Source organism: Patagioenas fasciata, chromosome 8, assembly GCF_037038585.1.
Source record: "Patagioenas fasciata isolate bPatFas1 chromosome 8, bPatFas1.hap1, whole genome shotgun sequence".
NCBI lineage: Eukaryota > Metazoa > Chordata > Aves > Columbiformes > Columbidae > Patagioenas > Patagioenas fasciata.
In genome coordinates, this window is record NC_092527.1 from 39,677,218 (window position 1) to 39,697,356 (window position 20,139).

Consider the following 20,139-nt stretch of genomic DNA (forward strand, 5'->3'; position numbering starts at 1 on the left):
ACACGGACGCAAGACACAGGGCGAGCTCAAAGCTCTGTTGTGCCCTACGATATTCCTCCCTGGGCAGGTACGACCTAACAGTTCTGGCTTTGGGATGAGCATGTGTTTAGCAAATACAAGAAGTTTGCAAAACAGAAATGAGGTGAAACAGCTAAATTGCACGGTTTTGCTTTTTTGCCATTGACTCCTCTTCCATTGCTTCCCCTCTTGGCAAGAAAACCCAAGCCCCCAGACACCCATCTATCTTGAGTCGGGTGACACCACCCGATGACACACGTCTGCCTAAAGCAGCCTTGGGCTCTCGGGACTCGCCCGGGATTACTGCTCCATCTCCTTTCTTGAAAAGCAGCCCGTCCTCGAGGGCGGCCGGTGCTGGACGCTGCTGAGTACGCACCTTGAATAATGTGTTCAGTTTTGGGCCCCTCCTCATAAGAAGGACAATGAGGTACTGGAGAGAGTGCAGAGAAGGGAACGGAGCTGGTGAGGGGCTGGAGCACAAGTGTGATGGGAGCGGCTGAGGGACCTGGGGGGTTCAGCTGGAGAACAGGAGCTGAGGGGAGACCTTCTGATCTCTGAACTGCCTGGAAGGAGCTTGGAGCCAGGGGGGTCGGGCTCTGCTCCCCAGGAACAAGCGCCAGGAGCAGAGGAAACGGCCTCAAGTTGCACCAGGGGAGGTTGAGGTTGGATCTGGGAACAATTTCTTCCCCAAAGGGCTGTGGGGCATTGGAACAGGCTGCCCAGGGCAGTGCTGGAGGTACCATCCCTGGAGGGGTTGAAAAGACATGTAGATGAGGTTCTCAGGGACATGGGGTAGTGACAGGGTTGGGGTAACAGTTGTTACTCTATGATCTTGAGAGTCTCTTCCAACCCAAATGAATCTTTGATTCTACGAAACACAAATACCTGGAAGTGGGGAGATCCAACAGTCAGGCAACAGTTATTTTGGAAGAATGTGAAAAATGGTTGAGCAGTGATTTATTCAAGAGATTCAGCAATTCACCAACTTTGCAAAGCTTTGGAGATGGTAAAAATGTAACAAGTGAGTCTCTTGCATGAATAAAAAATTACATTTTACATAAATTAAATATATAATTTGATTAAACATGTTTACGTCTTTGCAGTGACATTTAGAATAGGAAGTATTCATTTTCTATTTTGAAAGGAAAAAAACTCTTTCAAATGTAATTTGAAGCTGTCAAACCAATCTTCTTTACAGATCTTTTAAATGTCACATACCTTCGAAAGGGGATGGCAGATCCCTTTTAAATATGCAATTGCAAACAGTCCAAGCAAAATCAAGAATTTATTAAAACATGCTACTGACATTTATACTGATTAAGTACGGCCCTTTCCTCGCTCCCTTTCGATAGACTCCCCTGCAGAAGATGTGTCACAACAGCTCCTATTAATGCCGTATTCGCTGTAATTCCCCAACACGCAAAATTCAGCTGCAGAAGAACCTGCCTCTTGTTTTGTATGGGGAATAATAAGAATTTGTGGTTGCTTGACACGAAGAATTGTGCTTTTTGATGCTTTTTTACCGGCACGCCTGAAATTTATAACCAAAAATATTAACTGCACTTACTTTAAATCAAGTGCAGCACTATCCCTAATGGCTTTAAATGGAAGAGTGTATTAATCACAAGCATAAAGAAAACCTACTGCAATTCATTTCAGACAACTTTATGTTCGCAGTCTATATGTTTTGTTTTATAATCACAATATCTATCCTTAGATTATTCATTATTCTCCCCAATGAGAATGCATTCCTGGATTTCTGCTTTAATTCTCTTAATTCTTTTTATCCTTCTCTTTTAAAGCCTCCTCAGCCACCGGTGAATGGTCAAGTGCAGCAACAACAGCAGCTCCCATTCTCAGTCACTCCCACTGACATAACTGGACATTTTAAGGTCATTTTATTCTTTCTAGAAGAGAAAGGATTTAATTATTATTTCTCCTCCTCTGTCACCAGGCCACTCAGGTGCATGGGCATAACTCTCATTAATGGAAATCCTCACTGTAAATTCTCCCCTGCAAAGCAACATTAAGAACAAGGCCATCCTGAGCAAGCACACTCAAATTGGAAAATAAAATATACCTCCCATTTCTCGCTACCACCACAGGGAAAATGTAATGAAGTGCAGGAGATTAAGCTACAGTTCCTCCATCAAATCTTCCTAGTACTCTGTAATTACTCAACACAATGCATACAACGGTTACTCCTTGATGATGAGAATTTGTTGCACGTTATTGAAAGACTTCAGCCTAATGCGCTCAACTTTCTGGTGCATAACACAGCAAATTACGGCACGGCCATCGTAACATAAATCACAATCACCACCAAGCCTGGCTTACTTAAAGCTTACGCTCAGTATTTAAAAATTAGAAGATTACTAAAGGGACTGTTAGTACTGCACAAAGCACATCGGTGCCAGGCACCGGGGACACAAGGCAGCCACCCGCAGCACTCTGGGCTGATCACACCATAGAAGCCAGTTTGTCCCAAAATAGCCAGGACCACAATCAGCATTTTCTTGGAGGATTCGTGCCCGACATCAGTCATCACGCCATAAATGAATTTAATGTAGTCAAGGATGGAGAGGAACTTTGCACTGGGCTTCAACACCCAAGCTCGTGACAAGCGATGGTCTCTCCAATGGGATCGTGTTCATCCCCAGGACCATGGAAAACACACTGGTGGGTTCAGCTGGTGAGGGTCAACCAAGTGAGTGCCCCAGTCCCCAACCCTTCCAAGGGCGTCCAAGACTTCTGGGCGTTCCCAAAGTCCCCCTTTGCAACAATAAATATTGTTAAATAATCCTTCTGTGAACTCTACGTTTTATGCATCTACCAACATCTTCTGCTGACACAACAATGACGATGGGTTTCATGAATGTTGTCTCTTTAAAGCCAGTGAAAATTTAATACAGCCGCATCACTTTTGAAGGGTTTCTCAAGTACACAAAATAAGTCACCTTTCCACCCCCCCAAGCTCCTCCTACCTTTCCCCCAAATCACATAATCCGTACAACTCAGGCCAGCTGGGCCACTGGAGGAGGTCCTGCCAGACATCCCCACCTGGATAAACTCAACACCGCACGTGGAGCTCATTTCTTCATATAACTTCTTGACCAACACGGCAAGCACCATCTTCCAAGGTGAGGGCACTCGGCCCCCCACTGATTTGTGGAATACAGTCCCATCAATTCCTTTGGTCTGCAGCACTGGGGAGCAAAAGAGTTAAGCTTTCTTAATGTTTAAAACAATTTCAGTCAGCCCCTGTTACTCTCCAAGCCTCTGTAAGGTCCTTTCACAGGTTTTGCCCATGGAAGGAATGGTCTGGACTTGAGGCAGGGCTCCTTTTCTGCCTTTCCAAAAAGTGAGTGAAGGCACCAACCACCAAACCTTTGATATGTGGTATTTGCAAGCTGGCCTCTCCCCTGAGGAGAACCCCTTCAAACGCAATGAAGCCTTGGGAGATGCTCTCTGGCCGGCATCCTTTTCCCAGCCACTGCCAAAATTAGGACATCTCACTTGAATATGTAGGAAATCTGCCCAACGGGCTTCCCGAAAGCACAGCGAGTCTGATCCACATCCGAGCTGCTCGAAAACCCCATTTGGGGCCACGTCACCAGCCGACGTAAATCAGCATCCCCGCAGCGGCAGCGAGCGGAGCCCGGTCCCCGTCGCCGCTCCGAGGCGCGGGAGCATCCCTGATCGCCTCTGACAGAATCAGCGCACTCGTCACCGACGTCTTCCAGAGCCCGAGCAGGAGGTTTGCCTTTATTTCCACTTTCCTGCACTCTGCTGACCCAGGACACGACATGACAACGCCGAGTGTGGAGTGACAAGATTTAATCGTCGAGCGACAAGGCACGCTTGGTGCGAAGAGCCTGCTTTGGGAAGACGGGCATAGAGCGACTGCTCCATTACGTGCAACCCAGGCAGAGGGACACACCTCAGGAGGGCCTTGCCAACCTCCCGTCCTCCACGATGGCAGCAGAAGACTAATTCCACTCAGACTGACTTCTCAGTTAAGTTTCCACACAGGAGCTTTCCAATGAGGGCTGCAAAGTCCCCTTGGGAAGACTCAGTCCTGTCTGAACCCATCCTCACCTCCACATAACTCCTTCACTTCTCAAGTGCTTCCCAGCCCGTCCCCAGCAGACCCATCTCCATCGGTGACGGTGCCACCACCCAAATTAGCACCAGCACCTCTTCTCCCTCCCAGATCGTGCTATTGGTTTGATTTGTGCAAACAGGAATAAGAGAAGCAGTCATGGAAGGAATATCACATGAAGATAGTAATGGAGAAATTACAGAAACATAACACAACCCCACACAGAGTGTATGAGCACATAAGCATTTCTCCTGCCATAACATAATTAATGCAAAACATTGGGATCCTGGGTTTTTTTTCCAATGTAACGCATGCATTATTTTCGTTGATCCGTCTGGTAGGGTGTTTGAAAGCCATCGCTTCCTGCATTCCACAACAGAAACTGTACACCCACAAAACCTGGTACCAGTTCTTTTCATTCTTCCTGTGTTTATTCTATTTATTTATTCAGCTATCCAATGTGAAAGGCCATAAATCGCACTGCTACTTAAGTCACAGGGGGAATTCCTTTAAACACAAGTAAAAACTCATAAATAACTTCCTGCAGTCAACAATGCATTCATTTTCTTCTGTGCTTTCAGACTAATCTTCCAGCTAACAAAGCAAATGAAGTACCGAAATGTAATTATTCCATTGTGATAATCATCTCCTTATCCTCAGAGCATACCTTGGCTGATTTCTTCCCAAATTAAAATTAGCAGAGAGGCTCGGGAGAAGAGGAAAGGTTAAATATGAGGCACTGATAAACTCAAAGTATGACAAAGGAACTCTTCAACTCAACCAAAGTCCTGCATCTTGAGCAGAAGTCATGCTAGCACTAGGGTGGTGGGAAAAAATGACTCCAAATCCAATTTCGGCTCACTTTATATCAGTGAGATTCACGGTATGGTTTTCAAGATAATGAAGTGCATGAGCTCAAAAGATGACTGTAATACCAGGGCAATTCCCCCAGATTCGCTGGAAGCAACGCAGCTGCGAATAAAGCCAGGAATTAATCCGTGACAAAGTCAAGAAACACTTCGCAAAACGCACCCATCCAAAATATATGGCGCAAACTTTTATTTTGCCTTGAGATTTGCTGCTTGTGTCCCATCGTTATCCCTCATCACTCCCAAACTCCACCTGCTTGCTGCGCACAGGGATGGAGCTCGGGGACACCCATCGACATGGGCACGTTGGGGACGAGCAAGAAAATGCCTTGGAGAGGGAACACACACACAGAGAGGGACCGGTCGTGCTACACCGCCCCACACCACCGCCTTGCAAAGCAGCGGCCAGCAGCATGGCCAGATGCATCATGATAAAAATAAACTGACAGAAATAAACTTGCCTCGGCTGCCAGGTTCCTGAAGAACCAAATGCACAGGACTTGAAGGGAAAAAAAACCCCCAAACCACAACCCTGCAGTCATCAATTTGCATTCGGCACTTCAAACTGTGCAGCACAGCAAAGGGATGGTGTCAGGAGCAAAAAGGTAAGAGAGTCAACACCGGCACTAGAGACAGGGTATGGAACTGCAGCAGGCGAGCGGCACCGAGGGCATCCTCATCCTCCCCAAGAGCATCCTCATCCTCCCCAAGAGCATCCTCATCCTCATCCTCCCCAAGAGCATCCTCATCCTCATCCTCATCCTCATCCTCCCAAGAGCATCCTCATCCTCGTCCTCATCCTCCCAAGAGCATCCTCATCCTTGTCCTCCCCAAGAGCATCCTCATCCTCGTCCTCCCCAGAAGGCGGCTGGGAAAGGCAGACGCTGACACAACCCGCACGGGTAGGTGATGCCACAAGCCAGGGTCCAGGAAAATAGAGACAGAAGGCAGCTGGTAACTCTATTCTACATCACATTTATTTTAAGGGGTTTTTTATTATTATTTTACCATTTTATTTTGTCATCTTCAAACTAGACTCTCATCACAAGCTTTTACACACAAACACCGTCTGTAAGTCTTTGAAAGAGCACAGATTCCTAACACTGAAACGATAAACCCTGCCAGGCACACTCAGACACTAACATTTAAAACATGAGCACTTTAGATGACAAACATCTCATTTCAGAGGCTGCAGGTGCACGCGCCCGTGTGTTGAACAGAGCCCACACGGCTCCGGCAGCGCCGTCCCTGCCAGCCCCGCGTCTCACAAACACGGCCACACCTCAAGAGCAAACACCTGGTTAGCCTGGATTCCTTCTTCATCTGACTTATGGGACTGGTTTTATATTGGCGAGTTCAGGAAAGGACATCAGGACTACCAGAAAGCTTTTAAAAAAAGAAATTAGCTGGTTTGGGGAAAGATGCACATCACAGGAGACCACGCTCTGGGCTGGTTACACCCTTAAAAGCGGATTGTACTGAAAACTCCTCTCTCTCCGTTTGGGTAATTCACACATGCAACACACTCTTGGGCAGCTCATTTAACCCACCTATGCCCCACAAAATGTTTTGCAATCCTCAAATAAAAACCCCATGGTATAATGAAAAAACGTAAGGTCGCTTCTCTCAACTAACTCAACTTCAACTAACACCTTGCAGGGAGTCTACATTAGGAAAGAGAATGAACCAGATACCGAACTGACACTGTTCCTGTTCAGCAAATAACAGTTACTTGTTACGGATTTACAGAATTCCCTGTAATTCCCAGCCTGGCAATGCACTGGAAACCTGGTGTTTCTGCTTGCACCTCCACGCAGGTTATTTTCAGCGCTAAGGTCTTGACTTGCAGGACATGAACTTGGCACCATGCACCCAACACAACACCAGGAACCAGGTGCTCATCCCATTGCTGCAGGTACAACCCCCCCAGCTTGGGGAAAATAAACCTGCTTTCCTTTAGGTGTAAAAATCACAGAACATCCTAAGTTGGAATGGACCCACATGGATCACTGAGTCCAACTTCTGTCCCTGCACAGGACAACCCCAAAATTCACACTGTGTGTCTGAGGGTGTTGTGTGAACAATATTCAAGAAGCGATTTGACAGCTCCTCAAAGCAGTGAAGGCATCAACTCAACTGCTGAAGGTATGCACAATACCCATGGATGGTCACTGAAGTTACAGGCAAACTAACACCAATTTGTTAACAAAATGCAGATATTTCCACACCCCACGCTGCAGGTGACATTGCTGTCAATGCAGGTGAAGAAAATCAAGTCACTAATTGCTAGGAGAGGGTTCATTGGGGGGTTTTGATCACAAATAAGGCTTGGCATGGTCCCATGGCCACCGTGCAGTGGGGTTACTGCAGGTTTTGCGGGGTGAAAACACGACTGTCCCAAGAACAAAAGCAAAACTGTTGGAAAACATAATAAAAGAGGGAAAGGCCAGACACAGCGGGGAAGCCGGGGCTGCAGCAGCGGCTGTGAGCTCTGAGGTGGCCACCCCGCAGTTTGGGGGTGCCCAGACCCATCTTGGGGGTGCCCAGACCCAACCTGGGGGTGCCCACCTGGCTGGTCCCCACCCCGTGTCCTTGGAGGGGCAGGAGCTGGATGGAGAGCGGGGCTGCCCGAGCATCTCGGCTTCCCATGGCACGCAGCCATTCCAGGGAACAACATCTTTATTCTGCCTTTTTTTCCCTCCTATCCGCTATTTTCTGCTCCCCAAAACAGCTACAGGACGCAGAGCACCCTTACGTGTACTGCAACCTGAGCACGGCAGAAAATGTTAACATTTCAGCTGCATACACAAAACCCTCTAACATGTATATTTTATTTGATTTACTGCGGTGCTTTTCATCCATCTCTTGAAAGTAATTTTTCTCTAAAGCGTAACTGCTTAATTGGCAAGTGTACAAAATATAATTACACTGCATACAAGTTACAATATTGCTTATGGGAATATCGCTGTTGATGCATTCTGCTTTATTTTGTGTTTAATCTCTATTAAGAGATCTGTATGAAAATAGCTAGGTACTCTTGATTTTATAAACACGACACGTCATTCAGCCATTTCTCCGCCTAACCAATGCCCAAACAAACGCAATTAGAAGACAACAGAAAATTATCGGGATAGCCTAACACATCAAAGTTCATAATGTTCTCCTCTAAAGAAACTGCAATGAGCAGGACACCAAAACAAAATCACCAACCTCTCCAGGCTTAGGTTTGCAACATCCATTACACCACCAGAGCGATGTCAGGATACGGTACGTAGGAATACATCGCTTTAATGAGTTTGAGGAGTTTTTATTGCATTCCCCACAAGGACCTTTGCATTCGCATCTTTGGAAGTGGAAGGATAACAGAGTGATGGGAGGACGTGGATGCCCAGTAACCACTGATGCAATTCCCAGTGCATCCACTAAATCCTTTCCAGCCACGCCAGCCCCACTGCCACCCCCAAGTAACGTCCCATCCCGCGAGCATTTACACATGCGAGTAACCTTACACATAGGAGTCGAGGTGTTGTCTGGAAACGGGTCTGACGCCTCACTAATATCGGCGTGTTTTAAGTGCCTTAAAGGTTTATTTCATTTGCTTGAGTAATGAGATTAATGCGGTTTGTTCGTCTAACCTAAATCATATAAAGCCAAACATCTAAATGTCCTTAATTCACAGCATTAGCCCTGGCTGTGTTACCATGTGAGCCCGCCTTACTATCCTGTTTTTCACCACATCAGCAAACTCCCATTTTGCTCCAGTTTGGCCAGCACACGGAGACCTCGAGTGGCCAAAGAAACCATTAAACATCCCCAGGCACTGCCTGATGTGTTCATGCGCTCCCTGTTTTCTTTACAATGAGGCTTTGAACATATTTGACCTCTAGACGTGCAAAGCCAGCGTGTACCCAGCAGATATTATATACCTGTAGATAGATATATATATATATATATAGTTTTAAAATATATATACACACACAAAGGGGATCTGAAACTACATTCCTGCCATGACAGCTCCTGCATACTTGAGCACAACATGGACCAGAGCTCAACGATCCCACAAACCTCATCCACATATGATGGATGAGATGGACAGACTGATCCAAAAACTCATCTAGAATAGAAGCAAGTCAGGAACCCTCAGCTGTACGCTCTCGCTTCAAAATGAAAATAAAGTTGCACACAAATGCATTGTTTTTGTGCCAACCACAAGCGCTGCATAATTAATCTTTAAATCTGGGTTTGACCCGTTTTGATCGGTTTGCACTCCCGTTTGCGCTCTTCCGCTCACAAGTTATTTCTGATGTCCCAAGAGATGACTCAGGGTTTCAATAAATTCTGCGCAATTAGATGAAGTGCATGACTACCAAAAGAAGTCATCTTCTCTCATTTCCTTCCTGCACCTAAATTAATTCACATCTGGGCCAGGCATCTGCCATAAACCAGACTGACACGGCCCCTGCTCAACTCCTACCTGAGTACCTGGTGTTGACACTGGGGATAATTCACCTCTGTGATGGACACAAGGGGTTTTTTAGGGAAATGAAGAACCTGCCACCTTTCCTGAGCACTAAAGGTCACATCCTGCAATCTTCACCTTCAGATGCAGGTCTCTGCAGATCGTCCTCTTGAGGAAATCTGCAACACTGGTGCTGGGGATCTGCAAATACCTGGATGCTCTCATTCAAAAGATGTTTTTTTGTGGATTTTGAGGTCAGAAGAGACCACTGTGAGTTTCCAGCCTGACACACTGCACACTAACTGCCCGAAATTAATCCCTGCTTGAACAAACAGCGTTTGTTGAGCGTTTCCAAAGGTGAAGAAATCACCAACACCTCTTAGAATCACTTTAGATGGAAGAGGCCCTCAGGATCACTGAGTCCAACCATAACCTGACTCTAGCACTAAACCACGTCCCTAAGAACCTCATCTAAACGCCTTTTAAACCCCTCCAGGGATGGTGACCCCAGCACTGCCCTGGGTAGCCTGTTCCAATGCCTGAAAACCCTTTCTGGGAAGAATTTTTCCCTAATATCCAATGAAATCTCCCCTGGCACAACTTGAGTTCATTTCCTCTTGTCCTGTTGCTTGCTCCTTGGGAGAACAAGGACATGCTCCCACCTCCTTTCACCGTTCACCATTCCTTTCACCTCCTCTTCCACCACTGACGGTGCCAAACCATGGACCTGAGCTCCAGCCTTTCCCCGCCTTCACCCCCCAGCTATGGGCTCTGGTTAAAACTCTGCCTGCTAGACCCAAAAGCTCTTTATTATTCAATTTATTTTCCCCATGACAACACTAATTGCCTTCATCAACTTACCTTCCAACATCCTCCTGGATAAGCCAAGCAGCTGGAGCTCCCAAGTCCTTCCCCTGCATTCCTTCCCGACTCCCCCGGTGTCCCCGCAGCCCCCGGCCAGGCATTGGGGACACAGTGGGTGCCTTGTCCCTGCTCCAGCCTGGCAGCCACCTGCCAGCACAGCAGCCGAGGAGCACATGAGACCTTTGGCCATAGCATCACATCAGCGGCGCTGGCTCGTGACTCCTCCGCAAAGACGTGATTTCTCCAGACAGCATCCCGGAGGTACCGCCTGCCTTGTTTGCTCTGAGATAGAGAAATTTACAGTCGGCCATCTGAGAATATTACCTGCTTGTTTTCAAGCAATACAAATCGCTTTTGCCAGCGGTCACTCCCTTTTATTATTTACCGCTCTCCCAGTCTTTAAGTGACATTTCAGGCGTTAGCAACGGTGGCTCTGCCTTATCACAGGTTGCTCACAAACACGTTTAGCAGCAGAAGGACACCAAAAACCAAAAAAAAGGCGCTTAGAGAGGCAGCTAGAAATAGATGTTTGGAAATTATTTCTGATTTTACAACTGTATTTTGATAGCTGACACTCTGCTGGGTCTCAGCCACTCTTCTTGCACATTCCCAGCCAAAACAGCGGTGCTGCACCAAGCTGCATTTCTTGCTGAATTTTAAGTGAATAAAAACCCCCGCGGTTACCTTTATCAATCACATCAACGAGCTCTTTAAAGGGAAACAGAAAAGTTCATTGTAGAGAATGTTCTGCCCCAAACTTGTGCTGATGGAGACGGAGGCATCGCCGTCCTGCCCTCCCTATTGAACACATCCCGACCCCTCGGACCATTTGCCAGGACTCTCGTTAAGCTGACAGGTCCGTGTTACTCAGCCTGGCCCATTTACCTCTTTTCTCTAATAATACAACATCGGTATTGCTGCAGCTCGTGGGGAATTCTCCAGTATTTCAAGACTTGGTAAAAAATACACATTAACAGCTCAGTCTCCACGTCAAATGAGACATTGGGACTGACGTACAGAAGTCTGATTAAAACAGTTGCTGTTTAACATCCACTTCTACCACAATCGTAACGGTGTCTAAACACACTATTACCTTCCCTCTTAACAAAAAGCATAATATTTTTGTCTTTTCTATTAGCTTTCCCTAGTAACCTAGTTTTATTTCTAACATTTTATAGAAACCATTGGTTGTTCTCATCACCATCAGCCACAGCTTTCCCGGCATCCCTTTGCTTCTTTCCTCAAGCTCTGATTCCCACTCTCCACATCTCTCAGGTACTCAGACATGCAAAGTATCCTAAGGGCTGTGCACCCCAATTCAGCATCCAGCACCTCAAACACCTCAAGCATAAATTCAAGGAACACGTCAAGCTTTTGGCTAGAGAAAACTGAAATTGCACTTTGTCTCCCCAAATCTGCCTATGCTGCTTTTTTTCTAATACTCACAACATTTGTTGTCCAGGTACAGAGATATAAATACGCGCTTTCTGCTCTTCAAACGTTACGGATGGGAAGAATATGTCAGAATAATATAGAATCGTATGGAAAAGCAACAGGCGCTGCCACCTTGGATGCCCTGGCAGGGCTGCACTCGCAGCCACGGGGCTACCAGATCAATGGGCATCCCGGCTCCCACGGAGGAACAATATTACAGCCTATTAAAGAATCTGGTTTCCTTCTAGGAGCAGAAAATAGGTATTTCATCTGAGAAATATTGTTATTATCAAAGGGTAAAAGGTGAAGTTAGCACAGGTATTCCAGTACTAAACTTCTGGGTACCCTAATTCTGGGCTCAAACGTCGCATTGTACCATTTTTGTATGAAAAGGGTTCCTCGCACAAGTGGCAAATACAGAACTTGCACAAGCTCGTGCTGCAGGATCGTGGAACTTCAGATAACTTCAAGATGACGAAAGCTGATGAAAAGGGGTTCTTTCCATATATTGAATTTAAATTAATTTCATCCACCACTAACCACAGCAAAGCTCAAGCCTCTCAATTTTTAAGTGTAATGTTCTAGTATTTAGCTTAATTACTTTGCTTAAATTGCCGATTTCTTCTAACATCCCCTCTCATGAAGAACCAGATTTTCCGCATAAAAATAACAAAGAAGTCGACACTTTCTGACAGCTCCGCAGGTACCATTGCCATCTCTGATAAAGGGGAATTCACAGGGTTTCCCTCCAGCTAACACAAATAAAGAACATTTTCCCCCACACACATTTATCATCGTAAAACTAATGGGTAGGCTGATAAAAGCAAGGACGAGAGCTGACAAGATGTAGTTATTCAAAGGGGCCTCTGGAAGGCCAAGTTTTAATTAAAAACTTTATCTGGAACATAAGCTACGAGCTCCTCACACCCCAATCATCACCCATAGAGGAACGGGAAGGCCACGGAGACCTTAGGGAAGCCTTGGCCAAGTATGTATGTGGATGTATACATTGGTGTATATATATGGATGTACGAACAGGTATGTATGTGGATGTACACATGGACATTTGGGATGCTGGGACAGGGATGATGCAGAAAAGCCAGGGGACCCCTCAATGACAGCGCTGCCCTGTGCTCACACGGGTAGGAACAAAAGGGAATGTTTTATGGAGAAGGGAGGAACCGTGTCCCAGCAGCTTCCTTAAATATTCACAAATATTCCCCATAATATTCATAAAGCTGGGCTGAGCCCCCGCAAAGCTCATCACACCCCACAGCGCGGCAGCCACTGCCTGCGCAGGCACCAGCCCTGCCATTAATTGTCAGGTGTGTTTCATTTCTACCCTAACGAGGATGCTATCAGCTCCATCAGCTGCGCAGAAACGAATGGACTTCCATCTCCTCCTTCTGCCAGGGTCACTCACACCTTGCAGAGCCACATGTTAGCGTTATCAGAATAACAACCAAAAACCAAACACGTTTTGGAATATCTTACAATCTTGTGCCGATTTCCTCAGCACAGAAGCCACTCTGTTTCACTCTGTTTCCAAAACGAAAAAACTAAAAAAAAAGAATAATAATAAAACGATAGTCAGCATCCATTACATATCTGTTATATTTAGCAACGGCGAATCCATCTGCATTATTCCCGGTCTCATTAAGGACTTGGCTCGTTGTAAATATTATGTCTCTAATCCACACATTCTCCCTCCGCGCTGTGCTTCAGGGGTCTATTTAAGTAATAATTGGTATGTGTTGTCGCAAAGAAATAGCGGCTGAGTGTTTGACAACATTACACAAGTGAAGGGACACGGGAGCAAACGCAGTGGTCCCCGTGTGAAAAATACATTCAGCGACGATCCTACCAGCAGCCCTGCGAAACCTCACGGGCCCTGATTTCTACACCTGGGGGTTTTGCTCAACCCTAGTTCGGCCACCATGGTGGCAAAGGTCCTTCCTAAGGTGTTCCGACTGCTGGTGGGGATTAAGGAGAGGATCCGGGGAAGCGGAACCCAAAATCCAACAAGCAAGCACGTTATTTTAACCATGTGAAAGCTGCTCCTGGCAGGAGGCGTAGGGAGAAGCCTGAAGGAAGCAGGGCAGCGACTTTCAGCAGGACCACTGGTTTTCAGAAGCTTAAAGTATGCATGAAATGACTGCCAGATCAGGTTGGAGGAGCAAGGCGTTAATAATTAAAATCTAGTACTGATATATCTGAGTAACTTGGGTTTTATTTGCGTGTTACACTAAAGTCCCAGAACAGATGGGACTTTATGGATGCCTATCAAAATGCCTACCTTGATCCGCCCAGAATACCGTGTCTTTGACAAACAAAGCTGAATTATCCAAAATAACCACATAACGCAAGCGCACACAGTTCCCATGGGGACACCCGGGGTGGTGGCACCCCAGGGGGGGTCCTGCCCCGGTAAAACAGCAGAGTGGGGATGAACCTCTGGCATCCCCCAGAACGGGGGCAGGGACATCACACCACAGCTCTGATTTTGGGGGGAAAACAGCGGCGTTGCTCCAGGCCATGCTTCTCATGTAGGACACGTAACCGCAGCCCTCAGAGCGGCCAAAGCCAACTGCGACCCCACAGCACGGACCTTCGAGGTGTGTAGATGTAAACCTCCCCATCAGGTCACTCTGCTTCCATCCCATGTCTTCCCTCTCTCGCTATTCCAGCTGCGCTTTTTAAAAAAATAATCCCATAGAAGTTACAAATAATATAATCCCGGCACTAAAAAAAAGAAATCACTATGGAGGAAAAAACCGCCACTGACTTTGCCAGAAGGACCATCAAGATCTTCCCACCCATCACCACCGTGCTCCTTTCACATGTATAACAAAGCCAACCGAGCAAAGCAAACCCCAAGCTTGTGCAGCAGGGATTATCCCACAATCTGAACACAGAAAGTTCAAGCAGGCTGTCAAATCAAAGTGAGATCGGAGCAAATCTGGATTCAGGCCCCTTCTTTCCTTGAAGCCAAACACGACAAAACAGGATTTCTGTTCCGAACAAGAACTTTTCATCATTCTCTTTGCATTCTCACCATCGCGTTTCCCAAACGCGACCTCCCGCCAGCGGCACCACCTCAGAGCGGAGAAATGACAAACAATTTAAAACTCCAGATGTTTACTCCTGTGAGAACAATTCCTGGTTCTTAAGAAGTCACCGGGGCTCAGGGTGCGAGCGAGGGGAGCGCACACTCCCAACGCATCATCGGTCATTGTAGAACCAAATACATCACAACCGATTCTTCTGTGCTCGGTTACCAAAAACTCCTGCTGGCTTCTCAGAGATTGCTACCTGGTGCTCTGTAAAAGGCCAAAGATCACGGTCTCCCCACCACGATGGGGCTGAGATGTGGGGCACTCCGAGGAGGTTTGGTTTCCACGCCCTCGCTGGGGCAAAGGATAATCATGGCATATTTTATCCTTTCAGCTAAATCTTGATTCTATCTGGCAAAGGAGAAGAACCAAATAAATGAACCACAGGTAGATGAGAGAAGGAACAAGATCTGGCCCAGGTCTGCCTGGGCGGGACGAACCGCATTTTGGAATTACATCTTCCAGCATCACATACAGGGCAGAGAAAACACCAATTCCTGGCTTAAATGTCTGTGTTATCTCAGTTGAGAGTGAAAGCACCTCCAAAACCACCCCTCAAATGTTCAGTGTCCCCTGCACGAGGGGACCCCGAGGGCCCCCCTGGTTCACCTCTGAGCTTTGAGGCCGCTTCTCTTGTCAGAGCCAAGGATCTAAACATCCTCAGCGCAACAGTCACTTTCATTTTAAGAGTTAAGCGGGCTGTGCAGAAGAAATAAAAGATATATCAGAGCTTTACCCATCTTAGGACAGACCTGAATTCCTAAGCGAGTGGGAGAACAAGTATAAAAATTACTAAGATTCATATCACATCTCCTTATTCTCTGTTGGAATAACCAAACGTACAAAGAGGGGTGATTTTATTGGGGGGAGCTGCAAACAGATTTGGGGTAATGGAAGTTGCTGAGGGGTCCCTGTACTCTGAAAAATCCCAAATTTCTAGGGCAGGTGTAATCACCCCAGTTTGAAAAGCTCCTTGCCAGCAGCTCCACCCTCCACTTCTTTGACTTACTACAAGTAGAATATAAAGCAGAGAAGGGAATACTGGCTAGATCTGATGTGCGGAGTAAATATGACACCTATCAGATTTTATGAGACAGCATCATCCACCAGATTTTAACAAAACACTTGCAAACTGCCAGTGCTGTGTTCAGAGCAGCTTTCCCATTTCTTCTGCTTAAGGACAAAGCCACTTGCAATTCCCACAGCTGACGAACACTGCCGAAAGAACAGCCAAAATTAACCTGCCTCTTCCAAAAGCTTGGGCAAACCCAGATTCAAGGCTTTTTTCATTAAAGTAGAACACATGTATTCTCACAAGAGTCAGCTGAAGCAAAGAAGTTGTATTTGAACTGCGGCCAGCCTGATAAATAAATCAACTTTCCCGGCCAAAGGTTTTGGGACGTTACGTCCAACTCCTGCCTGGGACCTCATCCTTTGAGGCTGATGTTTTTCCCGATATGAGGATTATTATCACCGGACCCCAGTGACAAGTGTCCGTACTGAAATGACAGCGTTACAGACAACAGTCTGTGCTACCGTTTTTGCTATATGGAAATTCCTTTGAGCGTTTCCCATGCAGGAGAATGAGGAGTGGAAACAGGCACAGCTTTGCCATCCAAAAGCAGGCTGGGATAAGAGGGAGCTGTTGGTAAACGGGGCTGTGGAGCATTATACTCCAGGGATGCAAATTGCGGGGATCCCAAATGGGCTGGGATGGGAGAAAACTACCTTAAAAACAAGAGAAGCAGACAGCAAGAATAAAACATCTACAGTTCGTATGCTGTAAAGCTGGCAATAGGAGTGTGGTCCAAGGAGGCATCTCGGGCTGATATTCTAGGGGAAAAATGAAAAGTCCAAGGCTCCCGCAATCTGCATTTCAAACCACAGGAGTGGTTCAGCGCTCTGCCTAAACTATCTTCATTTCTATTCACTTTTAGAAACGCTTAGTTATGACTTTTAAAAGGAACGATGCTTTGGTTGTCCATGGTTGGAAGTGCCTGACCAAGCGAGTAACCGCCCGCGGCCCCAGATGCGCCCGGCTTTGCTAACGATGAAAGCCAACCTCTGTCCCCACTAATGACTAACAGGTGGGCTTCCCAAACCCAGCCAAAAATAAAGAGCTCCTTTCTAAAAATACCGTCCTGCATTCACAACGCCAGATCTTCCAGAAAAATACTTGACCATAGCTGCCGTTTCCCAAACAATCGCTTGTATGGGAACTCCGGGCTGCCCCTGCAGCACAAAGTTTTGCAAGGCGAAGAATATAAATCTTTGTTTAAGATTCGAGCCCATTCCCTGGGCCAGCTCTGGCACAAATCAGCTTTATGGTAATAATAGATTACAGAACACACCGCCACATATATATATATATATTTTTTTTTTTTTTACTACAGGATGCGTAATTGAAATGTCTGCGATTCAACAATCACCTCTGAATTCATAAATACCTCATGGTATTCTGAACACACTCTCCTATAATGAGACCGTCTTCAATTTTCCTTGGTAAAGAGACCTTTAAAGAATGCTAAAGCAGGTCGGCGCCCTTATGCACTGATGGAAACAGGAACAAAAGCATTTTGTCACCAGGCATCTCGTCTATCATTATTTTCTTCACTCTGCTTAAACAAACTGAAAAGTACATGCCTTTTTTCCTTTCCTCCCACAAAAAATATCTGCAATAACTGCAATTTCATTCCCGTCGGTCAGGCACCATCTGTATGAAAACAACGGTCCATTATACCTAACCGGCTATCGGTTTTCCTGCTTCACTAATGTTTTTTAAAACACGGGATTAAAATGTCATCCCATCCCTCCCGTTCGAGGGAGCCCCGCGTATTCCTCTCCTCCGGTCACGGTAATAGTTAATCAAGTGTGAATGATTAAAGTACTTCAATTAGAGCTACGTACATTCATCGCAGGCAATTCAGAAGTGCAGCTGAAAGAAGAAAATTACTTCTCCTACTTTGAGATCTCCATCTCCCACTTTCCTCCTCCCCGGCAAAGTACCGAGCGCTGAACTAAACCCCAGTCAGGATTTACCTTGGGGGCACGTCCCTCGGCAGGACAAAAGACTATTCTTTCCCCTTCAGCAAGTTGGGGGGGTGGTTCTTTTTATTTTGGGGGGGAAGCGCAACCTCAGAGCACCCAGCGTAAATCCGCGCAGCTCCTCCGCTTTTGCTTTCTAGCGATGTCGTGGTTTAAAATTCCCAAACCCGGGGGGGGGGGGGGGGATAAATACATCAAAAATATATAAATATTGGGAACATTTCGCAGCGGGAACCCCGCGGGGTGGGGCAGGAAGGAGGGAGGCGCGGCCCCCCCAGCACCGCCCTGCCCTGCGGACACCGGGAACCGCGCACCTCCGCGGGTGAGTTGCTCGGGGACTGCGGGGCGAACCCGGTTATGTAGCCAAAAAAAAAGAAGTAAAAATAATTTTTAAAATAAAACAATTTTTTTTAAAGAATAAAATGTTACCAATAGAAATTATTTAAGAAATAATAATAAAAAACAGCCGCTAAAGAAAAGAAACAAACAAACCAGCGGATTGCGGCCGACTGCTCCGCGTCCCCCGGCAGCCGCGGACGCGGCTGCCGGGGGACGCGGAGCTGGCGGCCGCACCAGCGCAGCGGGGATCCCGTTGCCCAAACTTTCCTACCGTTAATCCACCGGCAGATGTTGTCGGCGGCGCTCGGCACTAAGTAAACAATGCGGAGCCCGGCACAACAAAAGATTTCCCCACTTCACCCCCGCTCTCCGCGCCCGCGCAACTTGCATCACCTTCCTCCCCCCCCCACCCCGCGCTTTCCTTTTCATCCTCCATCGCTATCCAAAGCAAAGATGTCCTCGCCTTTCCCTTGTCCTTCGTGTCGCGCAGCTCTAAGCGACAGCGCCCGGTTGTCGCCGCCACCCCCTTACCTGCTCCCGGCCGCCGCGGCTCCGCTCGGCCCGGCAGCCCCGCTCCGCTCCTCAGCTCCGCATCCCTGCCCGCATCCACCGGGCTGTGCCTGCCGGAGATCCACCTTAAAAACGCCACCCGTTCGCACACCGCACAAAAAATTATAAAAAACAACAAAAAAAACCCCAACTTAATCCTTCCCCCCCCTCCCCGCTCTCCTGCTCCGCCCGCCGGGAGCGGACGGGGGCAGCGGAGCCGCCGCGCCGGGCAGCAGCAGCGGGGAGGATGCTAATTGCAACTTTGAAGGGGGGAGGGTCGCTGGCTCTCTTTTTTTTTTTTCCTATTTTTTTCCTTTTTTTTTCTCCTTTTTTTTTTCCTCTTTTTTTATTAATTTTTTTAAGCCAGAAAGTGCCCGGGCGGTGCTGGGCGGAGCGGACGCTCCCCCTCGCCGCGCTGGGTGAGCGGAGAGAGAGGTAGAAGCTCTCACTGCCTTTTTTTTTTCCCCCTTCTTCTTCTTCTTCTTTTTTTTTTGGCAATAGGCGGGGTCTCTCCTTGCAAACCAATGACACAAACCCACATGGACCAGCCTCGCCCCCTATAGATACTCTTCACTACAAATAGGCTCTCTCGGGGGATTAGTGGATCAGCTAAAGTACAAACAGACGCAGCGAGGAAGGGGGGGGGGGAAGGAGAAGGAGGCGCCGGCGTTGGGGGGGCGGTAGGAAGGGGCACCGTGCGCACCCGCGGGGATGCGGCTCCGCGGGGCGCGGAAGGGGCTCCGCGGGGCGCGGCGCCTGTTGCGCTCGGCGGCGGCCCGGGGAGCCGCGGGGGGGGGGCGGGCAGGGCCGGCCCGGCTGCCGCCTTTGTTCGGCCACCCGAGCTCAGCGCGCCCGCGGAGCTTCCGCGCATCCCCCCGGGTCCAGCGCCAGGCCCGGGGAGCCGCTGCCGGGCTGGGGGGGGATGTTCGGAGCGGGGCACCCAGCGGGATCCGGCCCCCAAGTCCGGCCCGAGCCCCCCGGCTCTTTGTATCGCCGCCAGCCCCTCCGCTTGACATGGCAATTATTGTATCATAGCCCCGCTCGCCGCGCGTAGGGATGGGAATGGATGTGGCGAGGCCGGGGAATAAAGGCCACCAGGCGCGCTGGGCCCCCGCCGTTGACATCTTCAAAACCAGAGGGGCTGACACATCCCTCGCCGCCGAGCGCCCGATTTGATGTGACTATCGTATAATCACGCCGGGGCGTTCGGCTGAATGAGAGATAACGAGAGCGCACTCCAACGTGCATTTATTTGTATTTGTATTCCGCGTTACCCCCATAGATTTGGGAATTAATGTTTTGACAGACGTTCTTCATCTGCTTATCACAAGAATGTGGGCAGGTGGT

At 47.8% G+C, this 20,139-nt stretch overlaps 1 protein-coding gene across 3 annotated transcripts in view; it reads right to left on the bottom strand.

Annotated features, from left to right (window-relative positions):
- Positions 1-18,906, bottom strand: part of CTBP2 (C-terminal binding protein 2) — a 135,370-nt gene extending 116,464 nt beyond the window's left edge. Inside the window, exon 1 of one of the 3 annotated variants that reach the window (XM_065842842.2) lies at positions 18,775-18,906. The gene's annotated coding sequence lies outside the window, so the exon portion shown is untranslated. Of the gene's footprint in view, positions 1-10,309; positions 10,333-18,774 lie in introns of those variants that run through there. The other 2 variants (XM_071812229.1, XM_071812227.1) reach the window with 2 other exon arrangements.
- Between the last annotated feature and the right edge of the window lie 1,233 nt (positions 18,907-20,139).